Here is a 27,543-nt window from a genome sequence, read left to right as displayed (position 1 = left end):
ACACAGATCAAATACGACTGTTTCCACTGTCTCTGTTGAATGTACGTCCGAAACAAGTAGCCGGAAATGAGGCCTTTGTGCCAAATCCGGAAGTAAATACCGTATAAGTGGGTCAGCGCATAGAAGGTCAATACATTCTGCAGTAGAGGTCACGGCCAAGACTGAGAGACGATGCCCATCAAATTTCGGCGAGTTGCGCAACAGGTTGCGGCGCTCTTGCGGAAAGCATCACCTGAGTCATGCAACTTCTGTCCGGATATATAGATACGGACGCTGCCGGCAACGGTACCCATTCCTCTCTCAGCACTTGGAGAGGAGCCCCAGCGCCGCAGCCCGGTCAGCAATGGGATGGATATACGTGCCCCGTCAACAGCAGCGTCAACGACGCCGCAAGAACCGTAAGTCCGCCAAGCCGGCTCTGCATCCGTAACCTAATTGTAAGGATCGCTCACTCCCACCGGAGGACAGCCGTGTCGCAGCTCTCCACTGCCTAGGCTAGGCGGTTCATGGCGCGACTTGCTGTTATGATTTGTTAGGCCAGACTCGCATAGTCGGAATTGTTACGTATGCCTGCTTCTGCAGTCAGTTTTGCAATATAGCGCGCAGCTAACTTCGACTTCCGCGTTATCTTCTAATATTGATTTCACAGGCTGGCTATGGAGTTTAAGTGCTTTCGCTTTTGTTTACATGTCTCGCTTTTGTGAGTCGTGTTCCCGTTGACAACGACTATCAGTCCACCTATGTTTAAGGACTCTCCTTTGACTACAGCGCTGCCCTGAATTGATTCGAGAACAAATCAAAAGCTTTCTTTTACCTTCCCGTTCCAGTACAGTGTTTTCTTAACAGCTACAGTCACAAACACCACACGCTATCACCGCTTCGGCTGTAGATTGCATCCGTCTTCAGATCTAAAACAGAGAGGAAAATATATTCTAAACTTAATTGAAATATAACTGTCATATATTTTCTTGTTTACACGAAAACAAGGTGTCGGATGACAATTAAATTTTGTTTTGTTTACATGACATTTCCATTTTCTTATTTACATGTCAGTCGCATTTTAATCATGTTTAGATCTGAAGACTGTGACAGTGCATCGCTTAAACTGGTCATAGAAGTTCGCTACCTTGTTATTATTACCGATAAACAAACAACATACAAATATTGCGAAAATTACGCATCTTTCGTTCTTTTTACAACCATATTGTTGTTGTTGTGGTCTTCACTCCTGAGACTGGTTTGATGCAGCTCTCATTGCTACTCTATCCTGTGCAAGCTTCTTCATCTCCCAGTACCTATTGCAACCTACATCCTTCTGAATCTGCTTAGTGCATTCATCTCTTGGTCTCCCTCTACTGTTTTTACCCTCCACGCTGCCCTCAAATACTAAATTGGTGATCTCTTGATGCCTGAGAACATGTCCTACCAACCGATCCCTTCTTCTAGTCAAGTTGTGCCACAAACTCCTCTTCTCCCCAATTCTGTTCAATGCCTCCTCATTAGTTATGTGATCTACCCATTTAATCTTCAGCATTCTTCTGTAGCACCACATTTCTAAAGTTTCTATTCTCTTCTTGTCCGAACTATTTATCGTCCATGTTTCACTTCCATACATGGCTACACTCCACACAAATACGTTCAGAAACGACTTCCTGACACTTAAATCTATGCTCGATGTTAACAAATTTCTCTTCTTCAGAAACGCTTTCCTTGCCGTTGCCAGTTTACATTATATATTCTCTTTACTTCGACCATCATCAGTTATTTTGCTCCCCAAATAGCAAAACTCCTTTACTACTTTAAGTGTCTCATTTCCTAATCTAATTCCCTCAGCATCACCCGATTTAATTCGACTACATTGCATTATCCTCGTTTTGCTTTTGTTGATGTTCATCTTATATCCTCCTTTCAAGACACTGTCCATTCCGTTCAACTAGCCCGCATCTCGTGGTCGTGCGGTAGCGTTCTCGCTTCCCACGCCCGGGTTCCCGGGTTCGATTCCCGGCGGGGTCAGGGATTTCCTCTGCCTCGTGATGGCTGGGTGTTGTGTGATGTCCTTAGGTTAGTTAGGTTTAAGTAGTTCTAAGTTCTAGGGGACTGATGACCATAGATGTTAAGTCCCATAGTGCTCAGAGCCATTTGAACCGTTCAACTGCTCTTCCAAGTCCTTTGCTGTCTCTTCAAATTCGTTTTCAGTAGGAGAAGCCATACGACCTTGGTTTGAATAATAATCAGGCGCTACCTGAAATCAGCTGCAGTGGAACATAATTAAGTTTCACAAATGAGTTAGCGTGACTACTGTTGCAATCCTTTTATGAAAGCATTCATATTTTCATCGCATCACGGAATTCAATGATCCACTTGCTGAAATGAGTTTTTGTTGTTGCTGTCATCAATCTGAAGACTGGTTTGATCTAACTCTCCACGATAGTCTCGTCGAAGTCTACATAAGTACGAGAACACCGAGCGAGGTGGCGCAGTTGTTAGCCCACTCGACCCACATCCGGGAGAACGACGGTTCAATCCTGATTTAGGTTTTCCGTGATTTCCCTAAATCGCTCCAGGCAAATGCCGAGATGGTTGCTTTGAAAGGACACAGCCGAATCCTTCCCCGTCCTTCCCTAATCCGATGAAACCGATGATCTCGCTGTCTGGTCTCCTCCCCCAAACAACTCCAACCCAATTACGAGACTACTGCAACCTTAAAGCAAAATCAAAGTTTTTGCGTTGTTCGTCGTCACACAGAGCTTGTGTAGTGTGTAAAGCACAGGACCTGCATCCGCGAGAAGTTTGATTCGAAATCCTGGCTTAGTCCTTCTGTGTTTCCCTTACCTCAGATTAGTTCAGGCTAGTGTTAATTTGAATATGTAACGTCTCGGCATATTCTTATTAGGCTAAGCAAGTGATCTGTTCTAAAGACACCGAAGTTGACGAGACGTTAGTCTGTAACCCCTTTTCACTATGCCATATATCAGCTACTGGATTCGTATCCATCCTGGTCGCATATCCTATGCAGTTACGATAAAGCTTTTGTGCTATGTTGGCAGTTACCATTAAGGGATATATCATTATGCATGTTGAGCACCTATACCTTCGGTGTCTGCTATGGAGCAAAAAGAGAAAAAAGGAATTCAGTCACCGTAATATGTCACGAATCTTGGCTATTTTGCCAGAACCTTAATTTGCCCTCACTAGTGAATGTACTAGGCCATTGACCGCCCTAGCTCTCGAGGATCAGTAGTCTAACGGTAACCAGCGGTTACGTGGTGCAGTATAGTGTCTGCGATTTTGCAAGTGACTGACGTTGCTCCGCGAGGAAGGAACTACGAGCCAACAAGGCACTTCCTATAGCCGCTGCCCGAAGAACGAGTCAGCAACCAAATCGTCCATTGACTGTACTCTATATAAATTCCTGAGACGTTTGGAATTTAATACTGGAGATTGTTGTACAACCTCGTGTTCATAAAATGGGTTCCAAACCTTCTCTTCGCCTTAGTTCCCAAATTCCGGCAACAGAAATCCCTGCAACAATAGAAGCGTCTCTTCTCGCATAGACGACAGCAGGTTAGCAATTTCGGCCACTTCAACGTCGCTAAAAAATTGTTGCTACAACTCACTTCAGAAATAGCGCCGCGCGCGGCTGCGCCTTGACACGGTTCGCGCGGCTCCCCTTGTCGGAGGTTCGAGTCCTTCCACGGGCATGGGTGTGTGTCTTGTCCTTAGCGTTAAGCTAGTTTAAGGTAGATTAAGTAGTGTGTAAGCCTATGGACCGATGACCTCAGCAGTTTGGTCCCATAGGTACTTACCACAAATTCCCAAAATTTCAGAAATAGCAATGTCAAGTTCTGGTAAATACACGTAAACAAGTCGCAAGGTAACCTCCACTGATACGTGCATTCAGGAACTCCGTGAATGTTATCAACAAAGAGATAGACGAAATCAACGTCACAGAGTACAGTGAGCTTCAGAAACATATTTTGCCTTGCACGTAATGACATCTCAGACAAAGTGCGCGATAAGCAAGCTACGTCCGCTATTCACCGAAAAATTTCTTACGCGAGCTGTTGAGAAACAATGAACTGTGATAAGCGTTGTTCTAAAGACTTGGCGAGATTTGCACACACCCTACTGATAAGCTACGTCACTTTTGAAAAGGTCAGATTGGGATTTACGAAATATCACTTACAACTATGTGCTATATCTTCTTTTTATTGCTGCCACAGATTCTAGCTAAACAAAGAGATTCATAAACTGAACGGCATTTTAAGAATCGCTGATAACGTACATAAAAAATATGAATTGCTAAAACAGTTTGTTTGTAAAACGTTTTTCATGTTCAGTTTGGAATACCATTGCACAGAATTCGAAATTTTCTCACTGATTGTCAGTGATTTATTAATGCAGCTCTACTATGACTCTGCCTGTGTGTTTTGATATTTCAGTATTAAAATCGCGCTTATTGGAAGAATCCTGACGAAACGCCCCGTTCTTTCTTCATCTTTTCCATTAGTCCTGTCGAGTAAGTGTCCCAGAATGAGCAGTAACTCTTAACAACCGGTCAAACGAGTGTTTTCTAAACCACCCGTTTTGTGAATCAGTTACGTCGCTTAGGACTTCGGACTCTTCTAATAAATCTCTGCCTGGAATCTGCTTTTCCAGTCCCTGGTCATTTCGCTTAAGGTCATTCCGGACGCTTCCTACTAGATATTTTACGGCAGGTGATATTCCTTGTGATTTATAGCCAACTGCACAATGGCACATTAATGGATCTCCCTGCTCATTTAAGTGCATTACTATACACTCATTTACGATGAATCTCAACTGCAGGGCCCTGCAGCAAACAGCAATCCTCTGCAGATCATTCTCCATCGCGCTGCAGTCACCTGGCCATGTGACAGCTTCCTGTCAGTTTAGTTGCCTGCATGTTCCATGAGCCGTAACTGCGCTCTAGCGTTATGTTACGCGTAGGGTTTGTGTAGAATTATAGTACATTTTCTTAGTGAAAAAAAAAAACATGCTGAGCATCTAAGTTATTCTCTGAAGCTACTTTTTGGCATCCAGTGTTTTACACACTTAATGTGTTCAACATCTCTCTCTCTCTCTCTCTCTCTCTCTCTCTCTCTCTCTCTCTCTCGTTTACACACACACACACACACACAAACGCGCTCGCGCGCGCACCTACATATACAGATACACACACACACACCATTCCGTTGATATACATTAGAAAGTCCTCTACGGAGTAGCTCCGATTATAATATACACCCAATTCACAAAAAACTGAAAAACAAGATAACAGGTGCCAGTGCTCCCTAAAACCATCACCTATGGAATAAGAACTGTTGTGTTTGCCAAAACTTATCGTATCTGTTGTACATTTCCCCTTAAGACTCGCGGTTCATAATAAAGAGTATCGTTGCTCTTCCTGGTAATGACGTCACACACAACATGGCCGACATTTGTTTACAAGACATTGTATGTGGTAAGAACGTATCTGGCGTTTTTTTATTGTGAGTTTTTAATTAAATTATAGAGTTTGATATATCAGATGAATACTGTGATTGCCGGCCAGTGTGGCCGAGCGGTTGTAGGCGCTTCAGTCTGGAACCGCGCGACCGCTACAGTCGCAGGTTCGAATCCTGCCTCGGGCATGGATGTGTGTGATGTCCTTAGGTTAGTTATGTTTAAGTAGTTCTGAGTTCTCATGATGACCTCAGATGTTAAGTCCCATAGTGCTCAGACCCATTTGAATACTGTGATTCACCAACAGAAACTGAAAGTACATTAGAAAATTGTCGCGAGACAAAATGAGCATGCAAAAAATGCTAGTGTTAGGCCTCAAATTAGTTGTGAACATGACAGTGGTTTCTGCAATGCTGCCCGTTTGTTACCAACTGAATTTCAAGAGAGTTTTAATTTTGCTGAAGATTAGATGGGTAGATCACATAACTAATGAGGAAGTATTGAATAGGATTGGGGAGAAGAGAAGTTTGTGGCACAACTTGACCAGAAGAAGGGATCGGTTGGTAGGACATGTTCTGAGGCATCAAGGGATCACCAATTTAGTATTGGAGGGCAGCGTGGAGGGTAAAAATCGTAGAGGGAGACCAAGAGATGAATACACTAAGCAGATTCAGAAGGATGTAGGTTGCAGTAGGTACTGGGAGATGAAAAAGCTTGCACAGGATAGAGTAGCATGGAGAGCTGCATCAAACCAGTCTCAGGACTGAAGACCACAACAACAACAATATCAATATCTTTCAAAAATTTACACAGGAACGAAAGTCAAAGCATACATGTAGGAAACGGATGTGTGATAATGATAGATGTTCGCGGATTACCTCCTTCTCACCTGCAGACTTTGTTGTAGAGTAGGTCTTTAATATTTTCTGCGTGGTGATGGCATTGCTGCAAAAGTGCAAGGGAATGCCATTTAGTCCATTGTTCAGATTGTTTGTAAGTGAAAATAACGAGTAAAGTATTTTGCGAAATAAATATATACTCATTAATTTGCCTTGCAATATTTCGAAACTTTGAAGTCAGTAACAGTTCAAAGTAAGCCTTGAAGAGTGTAAACTGCAGTACAGAACACTGCAAATTAAATATTCAACTATATTCTACTGTTTGTAGTAATATAAAGTAACTCCAGAACAACAGTTACCATAAGTAACGCAATTTTCTGTCAGAAGGCACCAAATCAATTTAGACTTGGCGTAATGTGTCCCAACATCTGTCTGAATATAACAACAAAGCTACAAAACATATTCTGATGCTACTGTAGTTGTAAAACTTTTTGTCTCTCCTGTTAAGATTTTGTGGATACGGTACCTTTTACCTTTTGCAAATGAACTTCTCATATGTGGTCTGCTCCACAGAAGACTTGCTAATACGCTAGGTGTGCGAGAAAAGTAATGAGATTGACAAAACTCCGAGCGATCTGCCAACACTGTGTTGTTCTGCTTGTGTCGACCGATATGTTCATCTCTTCCAGATGCTCAGTCCGAGTTTCAGATCTGCACAGCCGTCACGTGAGTTTTGAGAGAGCCTTCAGTGAAGTTATGTTTTTGTCGTGTGTTACGAAAATGGAACAGCAGAATTTAAAGCAATGGTATGCAATCAAGCTTTATGTGAAACTTAGGGAATCTGCGAGTGTGACGTTTGAAAAATTGAAACAGGCCAAAGGGGAACATTCCTTATCAAGAGCACAAGTTTCTTTGACGGGGATAATACTATTGTTTGAGAAAAATAAAAACGGTGGTAGATAAAAAATCATTCTCATTACTTTTCTCACGCACCACGTACAAGATAGAGAAATAGAGAGAGAAACTGAACAATTGCCAAATGGATATTGTTTCAGTTTGTGTACAGACAACATCGCCACCGAAGAGCCTTATGGAATGATGATTATTTTTTTGTTATTTTCAGACACGCGTCTAAATGGCTAGAACACATTGAAATTCCCGCTCCACACTACCTCAACACATCGCTAGGGGTGACAAACCAGCAGCTCGTCTCCGCTTAATCAGTTTTCTTCTCCCTTATTGTTTTGGCGCCCCTGACGATGTGTTGCGGTACTATGGAGCGGGAATTTCAATGTGTACTAGTAGTGTAGACGTGTAGTTGCAAACTAAAAACAAATTGATTACGGAGCTTTAGTTTTTCGAGATGATAATTAAAACTTTATGACTATTCCTCGTAGGTAATGAGTGGGACGCTGAAGGGAAAACGGATCAGTCATTTTTGTTCATTTCATTTCCGCAACTATAGTGTATGTAGTCCGTGTAGAGAGCTGTGTTCCTACCGGAACGCCCACGCGCTCGTGCGGTCTGATGCGTGTACACTTGTGACGTAACTGGGGACAGCCGATGACTCACGTTGTGCAATGCGCTGCGTCCCCGTGTGTCAGATACCACGAAAGCGGAAACTGCACGCAACGTCACAGCAGTCAGCTGACTGGCAAAACTTCTCTGGCGCCATTCGCGACGCTGCATTCGTTCACACGTCGTGTTGGTAGTTGCGCCGTCAGTGCGGCGGATTGCTAACCGAAGGGGCACGGGTTCGATTCCCGGCCGGGCCGAAGAGTTTCTCCCTTCGGGGACTGGATGTTGTATTGTCCTTAAGTTCGTATCGACATAAAGCCAATAACTTAATAACAAACAAACAAACAAAAAAAACCACCTTGATGGAGGGTCTTCTGGGATACAGACCGAGACAAATTACACACGAACAGGCAGAAGCAGTCCCGGCAGGCTGCTTCTCTAAAGTATACTATCAAAAAATTCTAATTAGTGCTACCTTGCTACCAAGGATCATTCTGGGAATTACTTCTATATGCATATAATACACATGTTAGGAAGTAAGCAGCTATTTTAAGAAAAGTCATTACTCATCGTAATAAAACACCCGGCTGCTGTTTTTATCTTCTATTTCAAACGACGCTTTTATGCAACAAGACAGAACACTTATCAGTTATGTACTGGGATGGTCAAATTCCGTTTAATGCCAACATTATAGTTACCCGAAATTTCATATCTGAGTCCAAATATTCTAACAAATTACGGAAGGAGCATTGAAATGGTTCTCTTATTCTTTCCGTTTAAATATGTGGAGTTTTCACGTTTAAATATGTGGAGTTTCCACGTCACCTGTCGGATGTCTATCGGTACTGTACCAGAATATAAAATTCAATTTTGAACTCGAGACGATCATACATAGCCTATGTGGAAACTGTAGTAACTGCTAGTGCTGTGATTGTGAATTCCACAATACATACTAAAATCAGCCCTATTATTAACCACAAATAAACAGCGTCACTTTATTGCTGCAATATACTTTCTATATTCATATTACTCGAACTCATAATATCGAGCCCTCAGAGGACCACTGTCCTTTGTCAGGGGAGAGTAGTGTAAGAAATGTAACAGTCTCGTCTTTTAACGGAAAGTGAATTAACAATGCGTGACGTTCTAATAATGTTCTCACTGATGAGACATACCGAGCGATTCGAGCAGATACTAAATAAATTTTTTTAAAGACATCGCATTCGCCGTTGACTGCAGAAATTGTTTATTTCGCAATTGCTGTTTCGGTCTTTCGGCCATTTTCAAGTGGTACAGCAAAAGATTTTACTTCAGCACATATGAGACTTTAAAATTCTCGGACATGTTTATATGTCATCGTCAAAAATAGGGCTTTTCGCCGTAGAAATACAGTAACATCAGACCAGTGCGGAGCTCTGTACATCGTTAAATGTTGCGAATGTTAACATCTTTCACGCAAAACGTTACAAATAAATGTTGTAGCACACTTTTTACAAGTAAACTAAGGCCTTTTGTAAGCAAAATTCCTATTAACGCGAAATTTGTCAATATAAAAATCTCACATCTTATCAAGGCTATTGGTAAACGATCAATTCAAGACACAACGCCTGTATAAGCGTAGAAGATTATTTTAATAGCACAGTCGGGGTTGTACACCCACATTATTCGGTCAGCTAGAGGAGGACCCTTAGTTCGACGTGGACTACGAACTACAGTGTAACGCGCCATTTTTCACAGTAGAAAGTCATTGTCAAGAGTGTAAGAAGTGGTAAAGGACAGGAAACATGCTATGATAGACTGGAAATAGAACTCTAAATATTTGGAATGGCAGTCTGACATTCAATTTTATCGTATTCGTTGCATTCAACTCAATCCTTTGAACGACGCAATCCCATTTTTTTGTATAATTGTACTGTATGAGTGGCTATTCAAACAAGGTTGAATACAGAATAACAAGTAATCGTTTAACCTAACACAATAAGAACAAAATGTGTTTCTAATATTGACAAGACGTACACTATCTTATCACAAATATCCGGACACCCCTATGTCATGGAGAACTGACCACTAGCAATGTGACCCAGCAATATGAAAATAGGCTATTGTGCTGGCAATAGAGAAGCATTAACAACAGGATCGTTCAGTGGTGTCGAACGCGGAGTAGTCATTGGATGTCACGTGAGAAACAAATCCACCGGGGACATTTTTCCACCCTTTCGAAGTTGCCCAAGTCCACTTTTAGTGACGTGACTGTGAAGTGGAAACGCGAAGAAACAACCACTGCGAAACCAAGACCATGCGCATCTCATGTGCTGACGGACATAGTCGGGAATAGTCGAGCTTTGCGAAAGGTGGTAGTAAAAAATCGCATCAAATCGGCAGAAGGTATCACCCCTGAGTTCCAAAGTGCTAACGGCTAACACAGTGACTGTGCGTAAGGAGTAAAGAAGAATTGGGTACGATAGTCGGACAGCTTCTCGTAATCCACACATTCTGTAGTCAACGCTAAACGATGTCTGATGTGGAGTAAAGTGCGACGGTCCTGGACAGTAGAGGACTGGAAACGGATGATTTGTAGTGATGAATCCGATGGAAAATTTGGGTTCGGCGAATGTCTGCAGAACGTTACCTGCCGTCACGTATAGCGACAACATTGAAGTGCGGATGATGTGGTGTTACGGTATGGGGATGTTTTTCGTCGTTACGATACGGTCCCCTTATTGCGCTGATTAAAATGGTTAAGTGCGGAAAGATATAAATACGTTTGACAGTGTTGTGAACTGGTACAGTAGAGGAACAGATCAGAGAAGATGGTTGTTTGTCTCAGGCCGACAACGCATCCTGTCATAAAGCAGCATCTGTGAAGCAGTGGTTGTGGACAGGAAATGGACTGGCCAGGCCTGATTCGCGACCTGAACCCAAAGGAAAAGTTTTGTAATGAGCCACAATGTCGACTTCCCTCCAGACCCCGCCGTCCAACATCATTAACTTCTCTGGTTTTGGGTCTTGGGGAAGATGGAGCTGCCATTCCTCCACAGACCTTCAGTCATGCCGTTGGAAGTATCCCCAATAGAGTTCAAGCGTCATAAGGGTGAAGGGTGGAAACACAGCATATTAATGTCCACTAATAGGTGTCCGAAAGATTGTGAGCACATAATGTATACAATTAGGCTGCTAAATACAATGATCTGCCAAGCGAAACATAAAGTACATGGAAGAAATAAAGACATAGCATACTAACTTGATGATACCTTTTGATACAAACTGTCTTGCCATGTGTACGGCACGAGTTCCGTATTCAAGTGCAGACGTCATTTATCAGATCGCTGTGACCACATTGTTTCTCACGTTTCTTTATGTTTTGAAAACATAGTAATTCGGCAGATTCTTCCATTTTTGAGGAACTGATAGTAATGATGTGACTGAGTATTTTAATATACTCTAAATCAATAAGGATCTTGCCTCTGACGGGTAATGAGATAGCATGTTAATAACAAAAGGTATCAACTGCGTATGATTCAACGAAAATGTAAAATTTACCTGGCCTCCAGTCTATCTGCGAAGCCGGCTCTGCATCAGTAACTATATCTGGCGTAAATATATGGAGGTTTTGAATAACTCATTTGTCACTCTCAAGAAGCTCTTAACGTTAGTTGACATTTCTGGATTCGGTTGCTGGTTGGTAGATCTGGTCCCAATTGAGAAAATCAGTAAGGGATTTCCTGTTTCGCCTTTTGCCTACAACAAAGGGTAAACCTGCTGAAAACCTCTGTCCGAACTGAGTGATTAAAAATAATTTCTGGAAAAATAGTCTCAGACTAAAATATAAAGACGCAGAGCGCCGGGTTTTTGTCTTTTTTTGTCATCAGTTTTGCGACTGGGTTGTTCCGGCCCACCACGAATTCCTGTCCTGTGGCAAACCCTTCATCTCAGCGTAGCATTTGTACACATATATCCTCCATTATTTATTGGATATACTCCAATCTGTCTTCCACAACAGTTTTTGCGCTTGACAGCTCCCTCTAGTACCTGGTGTCTTAACACATGTCCTATCATCCTGTCCTTTCATCTCGTCAATCTTTTCCACATGTTCCATTTCCCGTTGATTCTGCGGAGAACAAACTCGTTTCTTATCTTACCAGTCCACCAAATTTCCAACATACTTCTACAGCACCACCTCTCAAACGTTTCGAGTCTGTTCTTTTCAGATTTTCGCACAGTCCATTTGCATTCAATGCTGTGGTTCTCACGTACATTCTCAGAAATTCCTCTCTCAAAGTAAGGCCGATTTTTGATATTAGTATAATTTCGTTGGTCAGAAAAGACCTCTTTGCCTGTGTCAGTCCGCTTTTTATGTGCCACTTGCTTCGTCCATCATGTATTATTTCGCTTCCAAAGCACCAGAATTCCTTCAATTTGTCTGTTTCGCGGCCTGCCAATTTGAATATTAAATTTATCGCTAATCTCATTTCTGCTAATCCTCATTGCTTTCGTCCGTCTTCGGTTTACTCTCAACCACAATGTGTGCTCATTAGGCTGTTTATTCCATTCGACACGTCCTGCAATAATTTCTCTCTTTCACTGACGACAGCAATGTAATCAGCGACTTTCGTAGTTGACATTCTTTCACCCTGGTTTGTAATGCTACCCCTGACCTTCTCCTTAAATTCCATCATTGCTTTTCGATATATAGATTGAACAGTAGGTATGAAAGATCACATCCCTGTGTTATACCCTTTCTTTGAATATCTGTTTATTCGTGTAAGGGAGTAAAGTCGATGAGTCGCTCTGTGTGTGCAGTGTTCCTCACAGTGAAAATGGGAGGGGTATGAAGTACGATGTAACGACAAATGCTTTTGCGATTTCTCCTTTATTTTTAAGAACTGTGTTCAGCAGAAAAGTTAACAGTATTTTTTCCTTTTATTTTCAGGTGCCTTAGCCATCGGCGAGGGGGAAGGAAAAGGAGCGTTTCACACAGGTTGGTCTCCACACTGAACCCCTGAACTTCTAAGGTTGCATGTCGACGTGTGAAACGAGATACCGGGGAAAGTGGCCTTTTATCGTGTACTGTTTTTAAATTTAAGACTGCCAATAAATTAGCTTTCTTTAAATTAAGGAAAATGTGCTATACTTTTACTAGCGAATATTTAAATACTACCTACGCAAAAAATCTTCTGGATATTTTCTTGTTCTGTAATAACAGAACAAAGAAATAAAATGTGTAATCTTTTCCTCCGGAAAATATGGTTCCTAATTTCGAGATTTTGAGTTTCCTTATTACTGGTGGTAACTAAACACTAAAATTTAACGACGAAATGTTTGTTTCGGAAGTAAATCGTGCTGCATAGTTGTCGGTTGCACCGCAGACGTTTGAGCCACAACAAGAAAAATGTTTAGTCCTTGTACTTTTTGATATACTCGTAGATGATGCGTTTAAAATCTTTCCAAGCATCATCGTCGACACCTGCACAAAGCTCATAACACCAGCGAAAGCAACAGATGCATTTAACCCACGACTCTTTAGATGTACAATTGGTCGCAGTAAAAGCACCCCTCGTCCTCTTCATATTCAGATTGCGAGTCTTTTAGTATAATTTCATCAACGCTTGAATCGGAGTGATCCTGCTGCTTTGTGACCGTCTGGTTCTTTCTTACGAGGAGCTTCCTTTTGATAGTCCCAGATGTCGAACGACTATCAGATGCACCACATGAAGCTCTTGGCGTAAATGATGTTGAAGGTGGTGTACTTGCCTTCTTTTTTCCTTTACCCAGGGACTGCTCGAAAGCGTATTTAAAAGGAGATGACGTCAAACCAGCTTTTTTACCTGCTCTTTATGATGGGTTTGATGGTGGAACAGGGGAGGCGTGTTGATTTCAAAAGTGGAAACTACTGTCTCTTCCATTCCACCAACTGTTGTCGACAGTGGCCCTGCTGCAGCTTCTAAGGTCTCATCACCATATGTTGGAGATTGCTGAGGAGGAAAATCCATAGACGAAAAAAGCAGGGAGTCACAAGGATAGAGCCCACATATTTTGAAACTATTTGCAGCCTCTTCTATTGCTGCAGCTCTGCAATATGCCCAACCCATCAATGGCTCAATGTCTTTGTATCTGAAACACAGGAAAGGTGGCATGTGGAATAAAATTCAGAACTTGAGTTTGTATAAACTCATCCCAAATTTCGTGTAAGCGAAATAGTGCAACCTTTTACTACACGGTATTAGGGACCATCCCTTAAGTCCATTTAGGCACAACCTGGCCCTTAAGCGAACTGCAGACGACACTTTTATAGACTATCTAAGTGAGAGCATGCTTCAAACTACTGTCTCATATGAAATGCTTTGAAAGTACGTCTGGCTGGAGGAAGGACTTCCCACTGAATTCTATGCAAAATTTTTATGTTGACCACTATCCAAAAATAGCTGTGATGAACGAAACGTGAACAGCACCGGCACTAAACTCACAATGGCGTTTCAGAATGACCTTCGATGCTGATTGTCAGAGAGAGCTACAGAGTGCTACGCCAAGCAAGGGGGCTATCCAGACTACCCAGAATTAGGCAACCACCCCGAAAAATGGTTCAAATGCCTCTGAGCACTATGGGACTTAACTTCTAACCACCCCGAAATATGGGTGCTTCACCCTGCTGCGCAGCGCTGTCGAAGTCTTTTGAGAAATTCTGATGATACGTAATAGTAATCTAGTTTATTATTGAGGAATCTGATAACGATAGAGAGCTGACGATTAGCTGCTAGTGTCGTGGACAAACTCTTAGAGTAGGTGGCCCCGTCATTGCTCTGCTCCAAACAGTTAATGATGTGACAATGCGGGAACTCTGCGCCCCCTTGCTGCCTGCTAAATAAAAGCCTGTTACTGGAACATGATTTTCAAAAGGTATCCTGCTGTGTGAGAGGCGATTCCTCCCGACTGTTATCCATAAGCGCGACACACTTTTCCGCCAGAAGCTCGGTGAGAGGGAAACCTGTGCTTATCGGCCTGTGCCGGGAACAGAGAAAGTGCGGGTGGCCACTTCCCAGCTGGCGGTGTGAACAGCGGGCCCCGTGTAGTAACGCCGTCATATCAAGGCCGCGGCAGCACAACGTGGTCCAGAGCTGATCGGAGGCAGGTTGGGCCGGAGCGGATGCAGGCAACCACTGGCAGTTCTAACAACTTCGCCACTGATTCCGTGGCCACAGTGAAGTATCAGTGCTAATGAAACGAAGAAAACCAGTTCACTCTCTTATGAAACTAATAGTTATTTTCCTGCTCTGGAATTCTGAAGTTCCCAGTCATAAAACACATGTAATGGAATATGATTTATATCTTGAACAAAAATCAGTCTGCAACTGTAAGTCGAGAGACACGAAAAGGAGGCGGTAGTCGAGAGTAGATGATGCACGGGTGTAGTCTATTCTCCTCGTTATTCAGTCTGTACAATCAGCAAGCAGAAAAGTAAATTGAGGAGAAATTTGAGAGCCAATTAAAGTTCAGGGAGAAAAAAATGGAAACTTTAACGTTTGCTAATAATTCCACCAAAAAGGACAAAGGACTTTGGGAGATCAACTGACAGAGAAATGGATAGCGTCTAACGGAAGTAAAGGGAATACAGACTGACAACAGCAACAAAATCTTTTTCTAAAACGAGGAGACTGCTGATGTCGAATAAAAATTTAGATGTTAGGAAGTCTTTTCTGGAGGTATTTGTTTGAAGAGAGGCCTTTTTTGGAATCAGAATACGGACGATAAATAGGCGTAATCCGTTGAATTAACAGGTTCACATCGCGAGCGATGCCTTACCTTAGGCCATCCGTGCACCCTTCAAGGCCAGATACAAACTTCCATTTGTCGTCAACCATGTGTCGACAACCTGCACTCGTACATCCATTATGTACATTCCGTAACAGGGGAGATATTTTAATCGAAAGCCGCTTGCCCAGTGTCGGCGTGCAGTGCATGTATCGTTCAGATGTACGATGCAGTGTTCCTTCGAACATATTTGCAAAGTAAGAACAGCGCTTAAGTCCCAGTGGTCGCTCAGTATTAACGTACCCCCTTAGTAGCGAATTGTTCTCCGTGCCTCGTCGTTCGACCGTTCGAGCGCCCTAACACACCATCAGGCACAAGTGCTGCGAGCGCAGAGGGGCAAACAAGCTGTCGCTATGTACCGCATCAAGGTTATGACCGCATGGATTTTTTCTCCCGTAACACTCGGTGCTCCTTTTATCACCACTGAAACCTGTGTTATCTAACAAATAAATTTCTCTTTTAATAATAAGCTGATAGCGTTTAAAAAGGTGTATTTTAAGCCGTATGCACAGTATGTACTGTTTTACTGGATGGCGTTGAAACCAATCCTCAAACGTATTTTCTCGAACGAAGTATATTACTAATAAAAGACCTTTTTACTTCCCTTTCGTATGTCTGCAACGTGACCAACAACGAAAACAAGGATACGTTTCATATTGAAATACACATCAATCAATGCATATCTACTGTTCACGGGGATGAAGATTGCAATAGTAACAGGAGCGATAGATGGAAAAAAAATTTAAAAAAAGTAGCAGTATCTTTACAATAATCTTTACAATAATCTTGCAGTAGCATGTGCCATCGTTGACTCGACTTACAGCCATACGCGAACATTTTTGCCCCTAGCGCCTGGAACATTTCGAACGTGGATGTATGTTTTTGCGCTGAATACTGTGTAAAAGTTGTGCAATACCGGCGCGTATCTGTTAAAGCGCTGAGCTGAACTTCAGCGGCTGACTTTGCGGTATGTTTTACCAGCTTCTGAAGCAATAGCGAAACGTTTAGTGCTTCAAACAGTCCTTCTAATGACGCTAATAGGAACGCAATTACGGCTTCACTTTGGGAGCAGCTTCTGAAGGCCCTTGGAAACTAGTGTAGACAAGCTCAGGAAGCACTGATTAAAGGCAAGGCCTCCGGTCCAGATTGTGTACCAGTCAGGTTTCTTTCAGAGAATGCTGATGCAATAGCTCCATACTAAGCAATCATATACAACCGCCCGCTCGTCGAAAGAACTGCACGTAAGGATTGGAATGTTGTACAAGTCACATCAATAACCAAGAAAGGACGTAGAAGTAATCCGCTGAATTACAGGTCCACATCGCTAGTGTCTTTTTGCAGAAGGATTTTGGAGCATATACTCTGTTCGAACGTTATGAATTACCTCAAAGAAAACGATTTACTGACAAACAGTCACGGATTCAGAAAATATCGTTCTTGCAAATACAACTAGCTCTTTATCCACCCGAAATAATGAGTGCTACCGACATGGGATGTCCAATTAATTCCACATTTTTAGATTTCCAGATGGCTTGTGACACCGTTCCCCACGGGCAACTTAAAACCACAATGCATGCCTATGGAGTGCCGTCTCAGTTTATGCGACTAGATAGATGATTTCCTGTCGGAAATGTCACATTCGTAGTAATTGACAGACAGTCATCAAGCAAAACGGAAGTAATATCTAGCGTTCCTCAAGGAAGTGTTGTTGGCCCTCTGCCATTAATAATCTATATAAACGATTTAGGAGACAATCTGAGCAGCTCTCTTCGATTTTTTGCAGACGATGCTGTCATTTACCGTCCGGTAAAGTCTTCAGATGATCAAAACCAACTGCAAAATGATTTAGGCAAGGTATCTGTATGGTGCCGAAAATGACAAATAACTCTAAATAATGAAAAGTCATCAACATAAGTACTAAATGAAATCCGCTAAATTTCGGTTACACGATAAATCACACAAATCTAATGGCTGTAATTCAACTATATAGTCAGGGATTACAATAATGAATAACTTACATTGGAACGGTCACATAGATAATACTATGGAGAAAGCAAGCCAAAGATTGAAACTTCCTGGCAGATTAAAACTGTGTGCCCGACCGAGACTCGAACTCGGGACCTTTGCCTTTCGCGGGCAAGTGCTCTATCAACTGAGCTACCGAAGCACGACTCACGCCCGGTACTCACAGCTTTACTTCTGCCAGTACCTCGTCTCCTACCTTCCAAACTTTACAGAAGCTCTCCTGCGAACCTTGCAGAACTAGCACTCATGAAAGAGAGTTTCATATCAGCGCACACTCCGCTGCAGAGTGAAAATCTCATTCTGGAAACATCCCCCAGGCTGTGGCTAAGCCATGTCTCCGCAATATCCTCTCTTTCAGGAGTGCTAGTTCTGCAAGGTTCGCTGGAGAGCTTCTGTAAAGTTTGGAAGGCAGGAGACGAGGTACTGGCAGAAGTAAAGCTGTGAGTACCGGGCGTGAGTCGTGCTTCGGTAGCTCAGTTGATAGAGCACTTGCCCGCGAAAGGCAAAGGTCCCGAGTTCGAGTCTCGGTCGGGCACACAGTTTTAATCTGCCAGGAAGTTTCATATCAGCGCACACTCCGCTGCAGAGTGAAAATCTCATTCTGGAAGCCAAAGATTGCTATTTCATGGCAGAACACTTAGAAAATGCAACAAGCCTACAAAAGAGACTGCCTACATTACGCTTCACCGCCCCCTTGCTGTGCGGTGTGGCATCCGCGTCAAAGGCGACTGACAGAGAAAAAGTACAAAGAAGGGTAGCTCATTTCGTATTATCACGATATAAGGGAGGAAGTGCCACAGATGTGATACGCGAATTGGGACTGCAATCATTAAAACAAAGGTTTTTTTTCGTTGCGGCAGGATCTTATCATTAAATTTAAATCAGCGACTTTCTCCTCAAAGCATGAAAATATTTTTTTGATGCCACCTACACGGGGAGAAATGACCATCATCATAAAATATGAAAAATCAGAGCTCGTACGGAAAGATTTAAGTATTCGTTTTTCCCGCGCGCTAGTCGAGAATGGAACGGCAGGGAAATAACTTGAAGGTGGTTCAATGAACATTTAATTATGAATTGCAGAATAATCATATACACATAGATGTAGATGTAGAAGCAAGTTTACGGATAACACTATGACAGTTCTACGTGACATCTTGAATATGATTGTTTCAACTTTATTGCTGGAGAATTTGTAAGCTCAGATCATAACTGTTCCCACGCTAATAATTTAGAAGCCATTATTGGCGTTTATCTTGGGATTTGACGTTATCAAACAGACATAATATTAGTACCTTTATCACTGATCATTAACTCGGAACAGTGTCAAGTCTCAAACTCATATTTCTTTTATCTTCTACCTGCAACAGACCTCAGCCAATGTCACACAGCTAACACAGGAGGACATTGCAATTTTCAAATCCCTCATCCGCCACTTCTCACACTGTGGAGATAAACCAGATGAGCAAAGAAAGGCGTCACATAAATCGTGGAAGATAACAGATAATTGGTATCGACGACACACTGTTTTTTTCCTTTATTGCAATTTCCATTCCCCATCAGGTGCGGGCTTGTAGCAGCATAAGCGCTGCTCTTCAGCCGAGGGATATAAATAGAAAGGAAGACATGCAAAACAATATAAAGAAGAAAACATGGCCGAATATAGAAACAAAAAAGGCGGAACAGAAGAAAAGAAAGCATACAAAGCGGTGACTGTAAATTGGAGAAAAAATTTAAAAAAAAGTATGTTACACAAGAAACACACACTAGATTAAAAGGCACCAGGCAAAGTACGGCCAGAGCATAAAAGTCGTAGAACGATGAAAACAGCCACATGATGGACGGCATAGCATGGAACAGTCATGGACAATAAACAGGTTGTGCACACAATTAAAACAGCATCACTAGATGACACTGTATAACGCCACTGAAACGCAGCACTAACGCAGCACACTGATAACGAATAAAAACCTATGAGGATCTGCCAGGGGGGGGGGGGGGGGACAAGATGAAAGGGAAAAAGGGAAAAAGGAGGCGAGGAGGAGGGGTGAGAAAGGGGGATGAGGTGGGGGCCGTGCCGAAGGAGGGCTAGGAAGGAAAGGGACAGAAGAGGAAAACAACCGACGAGGGGGTGCAAGGACTCAGGGAGGAAAGGAGGAAAATCCGCTCTGGGAGAAGGAGGGGTGAGGAAAAAGGGGCCCTGGAGAGAGGGGGAACAAGGCCAGGTTACATTTGGTGGGAAGGGTATATGCCATGGCGAAGTTCAACATCCGGGAGGGGGAGGTACTGGAAATTGCCCTGATGAAGGAGATGGAGGATGTGGTTTACGGAGGGTGTGACAAGATTGGTCCTCGGTAACGGTGCAGGCACAGAGGGGGCACAAAAACTGACCAGAAAAAAAACGAATACAGAAGGACTCTTAATAATTAAGAGGAAGAGGTATTTTTCTTTTCAACCTACAAAAAGAAGCCTTTTCCTCGGTCAGAGACTGTAAATGCACCCTATTGCCACAGTGCCGTTTCATCCAAGTACCATAATAAAGAAACAATTACTACCGAACAGACGTCTATCGCTAACGTAGCTTATCGTTTACGTGACAACAGTGCGCTTGTTACATACATCTACCTACACTACTCGGTCATAAAGTTCTATCTGCTGTTTCGCTACTGTATAGAAATCTGTAGAGTCGGCGCGTGGGTGTTAAAGCAAACATGCTGTTTGACCGAAGGCTTCCGATTTTAGCCGATTTATGCCGACTGAGGACTGGCGCGAAACTGTTCGAGCTAGTGTGCTTCCAAGTATTTAACAGAGTATCTTATCTAGGAAAATTGTGGGGCTGTTTTTCGTGCCAAATATAGCAGATTATTGATACAGCTGAACTAGTGGACCGAAACAGCTGCTTTCAACTTTCAGGTGAAAGAGCTAATTAAGAGCATTTCCATTTGAATATAATGAACGTTTTTCATTTTGCCTTTTTTTTTTGTAGTATGCTTACCCAGACATCGGAATAACTTTGAGAATATTTACGACGGTATCAGTGAACGCAGCCTTTGCAAATTAAAGAGGATAAAAACTACTTGAGTTCGAGTAGCAGACTGTTACATTTAGCTATCTTGTCGATAGAATATGGCATAGCTGCCAAACTTGACTTCGATCACATAATCAACGAGTTTGCTTCCCCCAGAGCAAGGAAATAAAAATAAAATCATGCAGTAATAAAAACACAGTTCCTAAAAAGGAATGATTTCTCAACTCTTCATTATAACCCTTTTATTTCTAATTAGTAATTTATGTATTGTTAGAAATTTATGAGGAAGAAATGTAGTCTGTTCTTTGTTATATATCAAACTAAAATTTGCAGAAAGGTAGTTTTAAAGTAGAGGAGGAGAAGGAGGAGGGGGGGGGGGGGAGGGGCCGCTTTGGCAGTTCTGTCAAGGGCGCAGGAACACCTCGGTACAAAGATGGAGAATAAATTGGAAATGCAGACCATCCCGTGACACGTAACGCCATCGGTTATCCAAGATCTTTCATTTTTAAGGTAACGCAGCGTATGATAAAGATCTCCGGTAACAAGGTCGTTAAAAGATAACGACTTGACATCAAAAGATCGAACCAGAATTACATAAGATGATACGTTAGTTCTACTGGGTAAAGCAATGGAACGCACGCTCATATTTGGTTTCCATATACCGCGTAAAACAAATACTGGGATGGTTCTGTCGAAAAGGTTATGGCCGACTTCCGTCACCATTCCTGCCTAATAGGAGCATGTACTCCGCTAAGGATTTTGTCGTCGACGGGACTTTAAATTCTGAACTACTTTCTTTCTTCTTTTATGTATTCATGTAATGAAATATAGGGGAAGACGAAGTGCAGAAATTGGAGCCTTCGCCCTTCGTTGTGCTTCGCAATAATTGCAGGTAAAAAAGAAGCTGTTCTGCATGACATATTTGTTAGAAGACAACAGAAACAATCAGACAGCAATATGGAAGACCTGAAGCCACCACAGCATTTACCGAGCGAGACGACAAAGTGGTTAAAGCAAATACTTGCACTCGGATTCCAGTCCAGCAATCTAAATCCAAATCAGGTTCACCGTGATTTTACTAAATCCATTAAGGTGACTGCTAGGATAGTTTCATCGAAAAGGCACTGACAATCTCCTTTCCCATCTTTGCACGATTCCGAGCTTGTGCTCCGTCTCTAATGAGGTCAGTGTAGATGGGGCGTAAGACTCTGGTCTTCGTTGGTTCCTTCCTTCTTTCGTTCGAGAGAGCGGCGTTCAAATTCCCGTCCGCTCAGCCCCGTTCAAGTTTTCCGGTGCTCCCCCAAATGAAATAAGGCGACTGTAGTACAGAAGCTTTGAAGAGGACACGACGGTCCATATACACGCTCCCCAAGCCACGTAATGGTGAGTGGCGGAGAGTCTTTCACTTCCTCCCTTCCCTGTTCCTTTCGCGAATACTGCGTGGAAAGAACGACCCTCGGTAAGCGTCTCTACGAGTTATAATTTCTGATTTTCCTATCACAATTACTTCGAGAGATGTATGCGCAAGAAATTAATAACCTATTGCCATACTCTACTTGGAACTCTAGTGGCTAGCGTTGCTGCCTCAGGGCCCCGGGGTCTTGGCTCGATTCCCGGCCGGGTTGGGGAGTTTCTCTGCCTGGGAACTGAGTGTTTGTGTTGTCCTCATCACTTCATCATCATCATCATTCGTGACAATGTCTATACTGGACTGTGGGAAAAAAGTTGGACTGCGTAAAAATTGGGACTTCGTACGGGCGCTGATGACCGTGCAGTTGAGTGCCCCACAGATCAAACATCATCATCTACTCGGAACTTTCTCTCTCGAAATTGTAGCAGTCTGCTTCTCCGCCAAGCACGGTCTCTGTCTCAGTCTCTGGAGCTCTATGAACGTCTCCATAACATTCTTGTCGTTATTAAACGTATTCGTGAAGAAACGGGCCGTACTTCTCGGGATCGTTTCTTTTAAACCCTTCTGGTAAGAATCCCTCATTAAACAGCAATAATCAAGGAGCGGACGAACGAGTGTTTTGTAAACTACTCCTCTTATGGATGAACTACATTCTCTTAGTATTTTCCCAGTAGATCTCAGCGTGGGATCTCTTTCTCCTGCTATTAGTTTTAGGTGGTCATTGTACTTTAGGTCACTCCGGACGATTATTCGCGCATATTTGGTAGTATTTTGTCACCAATATTGTAATGTAGCTCTCTTCGCCTGTTTACACGCAGTACGTTACATTTATTTACCGTGAGGTTTCAAGAGCCAAACTATCCAACAATCGTTGACCCTGCACAGACCTTCCTGCATTTTTCTAGTTTTCTGGTCTTGTAACTTCTTTACAGACAACAGAATTATCCGTAAACAGCCACACAGATCTTCCGACGTTATCCGCTAGAGTTCATTTACGCTTGTCGTAAACAGCAACATCCCCGTCAGACTCATTTGTGGTGTTTCCGAAGTTGTCTTTACGTCTGACGATATCGTACCATTAAGAACTACGTTGAATCCTACCTGCGAGGAAGTCGTGAATCCAGTCACAAATTTGACGCGGTATTTCGTATTCTCGAATTCTGTTTACTAAGCTGTAAGTACGATTGCTATGCATAACTGGACGCGACTTTATTTTCTGACGGAAAAAAAAAATGGAATTTCAATCGACGCATGGAGGTCAATGTTTTTATCAAACTTCTCAACTCACGAAGGAATTTCATAAAAGCGTCATGAACTGATGACAGGTTTCTCCTTTATAAGCATCGATACTTCAATGTGTCACTGTGTCAAAGACTTGGACAGTCATTGTGACTGTCTTGAAAAGCGATAACTACCAGTGCAAGACTACAGTGTATCAGCGTGTGTTCTGTGAAATAACCTTAGTTTCTAAGCATTATTGTTACTCGAACCGTGGTAGTAGATACGCTCTCTATAGAAAGATGCTAATGCAAAGTGAGATACATGTTCAAAGAGACTGTTGTGTTTGTTCGGTGACTCCTATTCGCTGGTGATGTAGGCCCAAGTATTGAGACTAGCCGCACGTTGACTGCATGATGTTCCTTCTGTATCAATAATAACGCCGCTAAGACTGCTAGCACATATACTCTCTTACTAGAAGTGGCTCTCAAATTATCCTGATAGTGGAAACCCTAATTGCTAATAGTTATTAGACAACTGCGAATACCCAAGCTCGGATGGTGATCAGAATCAGAGAAAGGCTGCTTTCGTCGCATCGGATAATCGATTATTTAGTTTAGTGTGTATCATTCAAATAATGCTGTTACGAATTTGATTATTTCGCATACAGCAGTGTGATTTACACACATCTTGCTCATTTTTTGGACGGGGTTGTGAACTGCTGGTTTACGTTACAACAACAGTTGCGAAATTCGCCATTGTTTATATGTGATGTACAATTTAGTCAGCTGTTGTTGAGGTTTTTGTACTGTCTTATGTTTCAGGAACGGAGGATACCTGGAGTGAGTGTAATATGTCACAAGAAGACTACGCAGAGTACGCCGAAAACTGGGACCGTAAGATGAGGATGGGTGGTTTTATAGGTAAGTGATCGTTAATAAATCTTGGAAATTTGTGGTGAGGTCTTATGGGACCAAACTGCGGAGGTCATCGGTCCCTAAGCTGACACACTACTTAATCTAACTTAAATTAACTTACGCTACGGACGACACACACACCCATGCCCGAGGGAGGACTCGAACCTCCGACGGGGGAAGCCGCGCGTCTCGTGACAGACGCCCCAGACCACGCGGCAACCCCGCGCGGCGATTCGTGGATAACAGAAGTAGATTTTCGATAGTCCGTTTCAGTAACATTAAACATCAATGAGCAGTTAACAGTATTACGACATCTCTTCAGCAAATCCATGGGAAGCAAAAAACGAAAGTAACCGTAATTAATCTGTCGCAGTTTTAGGGCCGATCTAGCCTATGCTAACAGCCCTAAGTAAGCATTCAGATGCTCCGAACAGAACTGTGCCTCCAAAGTCATGTGACATTGATACAATGTAAGGTTCGCCCGTAAATGCGTTACGGATTTCGGACGTCATTCTATCGCTGGCACAGACAGATCCCGTTCAAAAGTACTGTGGATTTTGCACTCACGTTTCATAAATGTCAAAATATTTTGCTTTTACTACACGGAATGGACTTGGCTCAAGAAATAAATGGGCATTCCACTTGTTAAAGAGAAGTGTCACAGTTCAGATGCCGCTATTTCTTGTATTGAGGGACAGCCACCGCTATTTTGTGGGTATTTGTAACACACGTGATTATATTAGCGTCTCTGTTTTAATTAAGTATGCTCCAGCGACATTGCGAAATTCCTTCCCCGTTCGCCAATGTGAAAGTGTCCCAAACAAAGTCGAATTTCCAGCTATAATACGCAGCAAATTAACGATTTGTCAGACAGTGAAATTTTTTTAGCGACAAAATTCTTGCATATTTTTCTGGCACAATGTGTTTAATATTCGTCATCTCCTGGCAAATTTAAAATATTAATTGTACATATTCGTCATGTATGTCTTAGATACTTTACTACACTTTCTTATTGTGACAACAGCAAAATAAGCTGAATGGTATTGTGAGGAAATGTCTCAGATTGTCACATATATAAATCTTATCTGCATATGATAATTGCTTGAAATGTGTATATATTCAACAGACTGACTGGCAGCATACATTCGCTATACTGAACTGACATTGACCAGCCAAAACTTCTTTTTTTTTAATTTGCTGGCTTCGGGACGTGCCCATACAGCCATATCAGCAGTAGAATATCAGTTATGACGCTCCAAACGTAAGGACAATACAACACGCAATCCCTGTGCGGAGAAAAATCTCCGACCAGGCCGGGAACCGAACCCGTGCCCCTTCGGTTAGCAGTCCGACACGCTGGCCGTGCAGCTACCGAGGTGGACGGCCGAACGTTTGATCACCTGTTTAGTATCGTGTTGATACAAGTTTGGAACGCAATGCAGCATCGATTCTGCATGGCGTGGATTCTGTAAGTCTTTGGCTTTCCTTCATTACGCGGCGCCAGATGTCACGCAATTCCTGTAAATTATGGGCTGGTGGTTTGCGGACGCGAAACTAGTACCTGATAGCGTACCAGACGTGTTCCATCAGCGTGAGTTTGCTTTCATGCTGCCCAAACCACTGAAGCACTATTCTGGTCTTGTGACATGGACAATTATGCTCATGTAAGATGCCATCGCCGTCGGAGAAGACCTTCGAGCACGGAGGGATGCAGTTTGTCCACTGTAGTGTTCATGTACACTGAGGAAATAAAAGCCATGGGATACCTCCTAAATTCGTATCGGACCTCCTTTTGCCCGGCATAATGCAGTAACTCGAAGTGGAATGGGCTCAATAAATCGTTGGAACTCCCCAGCAGAAATATTGAGCCATGCTGCCTCTATAGCCGTCCATAACTGCGAAAGTGTTACCGGTGCAGGATTTCGTACCCGAACTTATCTCTCGATTATGTTCCAGAAATGTTCGGTGGGATACATGTCGGGAGAATTGGGTGGACGAATCATTCGCTCGAATTGTCCAGAATGTTCAAGCCAATCGCGAACAACTGTGGCCCGGTGTTGCATTGTCATCCATAAAAATTCCATCGTTGTTTGGGAACATGAATTCCTTCAATGCATGCGGTTGGTCTCCAATTAGCCAAACATAACCATTTCTAGTGAATTATTGGTTCAGCTGGACTAGAAGACCAACCAATTTAACGTATACACAACCTACGCCGTTACAAAGCCACCTCTAGCTTCCATAATGGCTTGTAGACAATTTGGCTCCTTGGCTTCGTGAGGTCTGCACCACACACGAACCCTACCATCAGCTCTTACCAACTGAAATCGGGACTCATGTGACCAGGTCACAGTATTCCAGTCGTCTAGTGTCCCACCCATGTGGTCACAAACTCAGGAGAGGCGCTGCAGGCTGTGTCGTACTGTTAGCAAAGGTACTCGTGTCGGTCGCGTCTGCTGTCATAGCCAATTAACGCGCTGTCCTAACGGATGCATTCGCCGTTCGTCCCACATTGATTTCTGTGATTATTTTTATTTATTTCGTGTCAGAAGCAAACTAAAACATTATTGCATACATTATGGTTTATAAATTAAACCAGTCAAAGAATAAAATAGGTATATATACATGTAGATAATATTAACAAACATTGGTTAATTTAACCATGCAATGGGTGCCCAAAAATTAGCAACGCCCAGTGCACATTGTGTAGCATTTACAAGATCTTCCATAGTGCACACAGTTGGAGGTAATGTGCATTGTAGCAGACGTGATGGTGTCTGCACGGCAGCTCCACAGTCACACTTGGGAGAGTCCCCCTGGAAGCTCCATCTCTGCAGGTTGCTCTTCAGTCTTGTGACACAGGAACGCAGGCGATTAAGTGATTTCCATGTGGACCATTTCTCTGCGTGGCCTGGGGGAAGAGCTTCTTGTGGAATCAGCCATTCCTCCAGATGCTGTTATCTTGCCTGCCATCTTTTCTCTCCGTGTTGGTGTGGAGTCCAGCGAGTGCTGCGAAGAAAGCTCTTTCTAGACAGAAGTCTTTGTTGTGCCGGTTGATGACCATGTAGTGGATGGGCTATAGATGTTAATGCCTTTTTCATTTCATTTTGTGCTGCTGTATCCCGTCGGATGTCCGGAGTGGCTATGCCGGAGAACCAGTGCAGTTTTTCCACGGGTGTGGCTCTCAGACAACCAGTGATGTCGTTCAGCGCAACATTAACTTTCTTGGTATGTGTGGATCTGCATTTTTGGTTATTTCACGCAGTGTTGCTTGTCTGTTAGCAGTGACAACTATATGCAAACACAAACGCTCGGTCG

At 42.8% G+C, this 27,543-nt stretch overlaps 1 long non-coding RNA gene across 1 annotated transcript; it reads left to right on the top strand.

Moving 5' to 3' along the window:
• The first annotated feature begins 297 nt into the window (after nucleotides 1–297).
• LOC124606347 lies at nucleotides 298–24,232 on the top strand. The gene is made up of 3 exons (XR_006978699.1): nucleotides 298–398; nucleotides 12,751–12,798; nucleotides 24,133–24,232. It is a non-coding gene; the product is annotated as an uncharacterized LOC124606347 (long non-coding RNA).
• The last annotated feature ends 3,311 nt before the right edge of the window (nucleotides 24,233–27,543 follow it).

This window comes from Schistocerca americana, chromosome 1, assembly GCF_021461395.2.
Source record: "Schistocerca americana isolate TAMUIC-IGC-003095 chromosome 1, iqSchAmer2.1, whole genome shotgun sequence".
Taxonomy (NCBI): domain Eukaryota; kingdom Metazoa; phylum Arthropoda; class Insecta; order Orthoptera; family Acrididae; genus Schistocerca; species Schistocerca americana.
Note: the sequence above shows the minus strand (reverse complement) of the source record. Positions and strands in the feature narration are given on the sequence as shown.